Raw genomic sequence first — 5,172 nt, forward strand, 5'->3', positions numbered from 1 at the left:
ATAAGAATAAAATGCTTTGGGATTTTCCTTAATTCTGCTTGTTAAAGCTATTTCATGACCCCTTTTAGCCTGCTTGATTCCTTGTTTAAGACTTGTCCTGCTCTTCCGATATTCCTCCAGGGCCCGTTCTGTTCTTAGCTGCCTAGACCTTATGTACACTTCCCTTTTCCTCTTGGCTAGTCGTACAATTTCTCCTGTCATCCACAGTTCACGAATCCTGCCCTTCCTATCCTTTTCCTTTAATGGAACATGCCTGTCCTCCACTACCATTAACCTATCTTTGAAAGCCTCCCACATCTCAAATGTGGACTTCCCTTCAAATAGCTGTGTCCAATCCACACTTCCCAGCTCCTGCCTAATTTTGATATAATTGGCTTTGGCCTAGTTTAGTACTCTTCCATGAGGACCACTCTCTGCTTTATCCATGAGTATTCTAAAACTTACAGAATTGTGGTCACTGTTCCCAAAGAAATCCCCCACCGCAACTTTCACCACCTGTCCTGGCTCGATCCCCAGTACCAGGTCCAATATGGCCCCTTCCCTTGTCGGACTATTAACATACTGCTCTAGAAAACTCTCCTGGACACTTCATACAAATTCTACTCCATCCAGACCTCTGACACTAAGTGTATCCCAGTCAATGTTGGGAAAATTTAAATCTCCCATCACCACTACCCTATTTCCTCTACATCTATTCATAATCTGTTTACCTATTTGTTCTTCTACCTCATGCTCACTGTTGGGAGGTCTGTAATACAGCCACAACAATGTAACTGGACCCTTCTTATTTCTCAGCTCCACCCATAATGCCTCACTACCCAAGATCGCCATAGTGTCCTCCTTTAGCACAGCTATGATATCATCCCTGACCAGCAATGCAACTCCTCCCCCTCTTTTACTTCCCTCCCTGTCCTGTCTGAAGCATCTAAATCCTGGAACATTTAGTTGCCCTTCCTTCAACCAAGTCTCTGTGATGGCAATAATGTCATACTCCCAGGCACCAATCCAAGCCCTAAGTTCATCTGCCTTACACACTATACTCCTTGCATTAAAGTAGATGCATTTCAGGCCACCAGTTCTTTTGTGCTCACCTGCTCTCTGTCTATTCCTCCCTTTATTAATGTTATCTTCATAATTCTTACAGTCTTCAGCCTTCACCTCGCTGCCTTCTTGTTTTCTCTTCTGGTTCCCAGTCCCCTGCCACATTGGTTTAAAACCTCCCAACAGCAGTAGCAAAAACTCTCCAAGGACATTGGTTCTGGTCTGGTTCAGATGTCGACCACCCATTTTGTAATAGTCCCACCTTCCCAGAACCGGTCGCAATGTCCAACAAATCTGAACCCCTCCCTCCTACACCATATCTCAAGCCACATGTTCATCCTGCCTATTTTTTCATTTCTACGCTGGCTAGCACGTGGCACTGGTAGTAATCCTGAGATCACTACCTTTGAAGTCCTCCCCTTTAACTTCTCTCCTAGCTCCCTGAATTCTTCTTTCAGGACCTCATCTCGCTTTCTACTTATATCGTTGGTGCCTATATGCAAGGTAAAGGCAATTGCAGTTTCACATTCTAAGTCCTTGAGCTATGAAAACAATGAGTCCCATCTGTTTCTGGAACAGTTTCATAATTGCTCATGTAATAATAACTAATAATAACCCATTTATTTTAAAAGAGAGATAAAGGACACAGGGAACTATTGACTAGTGAGTCTGATGTCAGTATTGGAGAAAATGGCAGAGTCCATTATCAAGGATTTTATAACAGAGCACTTAGAAAACAGTGGTAGAATCAGACACAGTCAGCATTGATTTACATAAGGGCATCCCTCAGCCTCCTATGCTCCAGGGAAAATAGTCCCAGACTATTCAGCCTCTCCCTCTAACTCAAGCCCTCCAACCCTGGCAACATCCTTGTAAGTCTTTTTGGAATTATTTCAAGTTTCATAACATATTTCCAATAGAATTGAATGCAGTATTCCAAAGGTGGCCTGACCAATGTCCTGTGCAGCTGCAACATGACCTCCCAACTCCTATACTTAACGTACTGACAAAAATGGCAGGCACATCAAACGCCTTTTTCACTGTCTAGTCTACTTGCAACTCCACTTTCACTCTCAGGTCTCTTTGTTCAGCATCACGCCCAGGGCCTTCCCTTTAAGTGTATAAGTCCTGCATTGATTTGCTGTACCAAAGTGCAGCACTGCACTTTATCTTGTGGGTAAGGGCCTTACCATATGGGCAAGCTGCCACATACACGCTGTCGAGCATAGCTGTGGACTGATGGAAGGTAGGTGGGTGGTCCTCCTTCTCAGGAATTTTCATGAATCTAATAACGAGGCTGGCTAAATACAAAGCGAATGCTGGAGAAACTCAACAGAAACTGGCAGAACCTGTGGAGGGAGTTAAAGTGTGAAGGAAGGGATGGGTCCTCTATGCTAAGAGCAAAGTAAACAGAATACAAAATAGGTAAGAATATTGAGGGATGGATGGGGGAGAATGTACATAGTGCGGTCAATTCCTGAAGTTATGGAATTCAATGTTGAGACTTTGAGGCTGTAAAATGCCTAACTGGAAAATGAAGTGTTGTTGCTTGAGCTTGCATTGTGCCTCATTGAAACATTATACTGGGCCCAGGGCAGAAATATTAGCACGAGAGCAAGGTGGGTTATTGAAATGGCAAGCAACTGGCAGGTCAGGATCATTCCTACAGAGAGTGAAGGTGTACCCACCCAGTCTCACCAATGTAAAGGCGATCACATTTTGAGCAGTGAATAGAATAGGCTCAATTAAAAGGAGAAAGTGAGATCTGCAGATGCTGGAGATCAGAGTCGAGCATGTGGTGTTGGAAAAGCACAACAGGTCAGGCAGCATCCGAGAAGCAGGAGAATCGACGTTTCAGACATAAGCCCTTCATAAAGGAAATGATGCTTCACCTGGAAGTTATGTTTGGAGCCTCGAACAGAGAGGAGGGATGAGGTGAATGGATAAGTGTTCTGAAAAAGTGGCATGCCAGACTTCAAACGTTAACTCTGCTTCTCTCTCCATAGATCCCACCAGACTAGCTGAGTTTCTCCTGCATTCTTGTTTATTTTGCCAGTTTCCAGTGTCTGCAGTATTTGGTTTTCATTAGAATGACCTGCCTGTTGTAAGGACTCCCCTGTGGTAAGGCCCTTTAAACCGAGCCCCCCTTTCACTCCTCTCCCAGTACAATGCCCATTGATGTATCTGTGATGGAGGCTATCTATGCCAGGAGAGATGAGTATGGCTTTTATTCATACATCAGGGAAAAATAGGATGAGTGATTTTGCAAGTATAATAGGATCCCCAGTGTTGTAGGGGACTGCACTTTGGTGGCTATTGGGAAACAACTCTGTTGTAAGTAATTGGGATTGATTTTATACAGTAGATTGCGTGTACGAGACTGTTTCTTTTCACTGGGTTTTGCTGTAGTTTTTATGATATTACTGATATAATGTTTAGGTTAAGGAAAATGTCTTTCACCCAGAGGGTGGTGGGAATTGGAAACTCACTGCCTGTAACAGTGGTAGAGGCAGAAGCCTTTGTAACATTGAAGAAGTATTCAGATGTACACTTGTGATACCATTAGATACACGCCTATGGGCTATCTGCTGGAAAATGGGATTAGAGTAGTTAGGTAGTTGTTTTTGACTGGTACAGACTGAACGGGCTGAAGGGTTTTTATATGTGCTGTAAATGGTCATGACTCTATCTTCCACTCACTGCACTTTGCTGTAGAAATCACTCATTTTACTGTGAAATGTTGCTGTATTTTCAGTCATGAGTGCTGCTTGCAGTTGTTCTTGGATACATTTTCTAAATACAGTTGACTCAAGTTTTGGCTGAGAGAGGTTTCAGGACTGGCTGCTCAACATTCCGGGTTTCATTGTTTAGACAAGTTAGAGAAGGAGGTGAACGATGTGGAGGAGAAAGTAAATGGGTGGCACGGTGGTTCAGTGGTCAGTACTGCTGCCTCATAGTGCCAGGGATCCGGTTCAATGCCACCCCCAGGTGACTATCTGTATAGAGTTTGCACGTTCTCCCTGTGTCTGCCTGGATTCCTCCAGGTACTCTGGTTTTCTCCCATAGTCCAACGATGTGCAGGTTAGATGGATTAGCTATGTTAAGTTACCCATAATATCCAGGGATGTGCAGTCTCGGTGGATTAACCACGATAAATGCAGGGTTGCAGGGATAGGGTGGTGACTCTGGATGGGATTCTCTTCCGTGAGTCAGTGTGGACTCAATAGACTGAATGGCCTGCTTCCACACTGTAGGGATTCTATTATAGTGTAGTGCACTGTTAAACATGACTAATTGCAGACTAAACAGACATTGTTGTGGACTATTTACTATAGGACTTGTTATATTACCTGCCTTGTAAATAACTCCTTGACTGGGGTCAACAAAAATTCTGTTCAGCTGAGTCAATCATATTTTTAATGGCTTAGTTCCTGTGTTGTGAAAATCTAGTTAATGATTAATATTCTTGTAGTTTTTATAGTTTTAGGAAATAAAGAAAAGCAGTAGACAGTCCAAAGATGTGCAGGCCAGGTGAATTGGCCATGCTAAATTGCCCATAGTGTTAGGTGCATTAGTCAGAGGGAAATGGGTCTGGGTGGGTTACTCTTCGGAGGGTCAGTGTGGACTGGTTGGGCCAAAGGGCCTGTTTCCACACTGTAGGGAATCTAATTAAAAAAATATTTGAATAAATGCAATTGAAGCACCCTGAAACCTAGTACAATGACAAGGTTGAGATTATTGAGTCATAGAGTCATTGAGATGTACAGCACAGAAACAGACCCTTCGGTCCAACTCATCCATGCCGACCAGATATACTAACCTAATCTAGTCCTATTTGACCACGTAAACACCTCCTATTCATATACCCATCTAGATGCCTTTGAAATGTTGTAATTGTGCCAGCCTACACCACTTCCTCTGGCAGCTCATTCCATGCATGTATCATCCCCTTTGTGAAAATGTTTCCCCTTAGGTCCCTTCATTCTATATCTTCCATGTCCTTCTCCAAAGTAAACACTGATGCAAAATACTCATTTAGTTTCTCCCCCATTTCTTACAGGATCCACACAAAGGCTGCTTGCCAGCGGATAAAGGGGGCGCAGTGGTAGTCTGGCGCACTGACCTTTACAC

General features: G+C 43.5%; 1 long non-coding RNA gene across 1 annotated transcript in view; it reads right to left on the minus strand.

Annotated features, from left to right (window-relative positions):
- The window catches only part of LOC122556722, a 38,308-nt gene that overhangs the window by 4,096 nt on the left and 29,040 nt on the right, over positions 1-5,172 (minus strand). The gene's annotated exons all lie outside the window — the stretch shown is intronic.

Source organism: Chiloscyllium plagiosum, chromosome 14 (genome assembly GCF_004010195.1).
Source record: "Chiloscyllium plagiosum isolate BGI_BamShark_2017 chromosome 14, ASM401019v2, whole genome shotgun sequence".
Classification (NCBI taxonomy): domain Eukaryota; kingdom Metazoa; phylum Chordata; class Chondrichthyes; order Orectolobiformes; family Hemiscylliidae; genus Chiloscyllium; species Chiloscyllium plagiosum.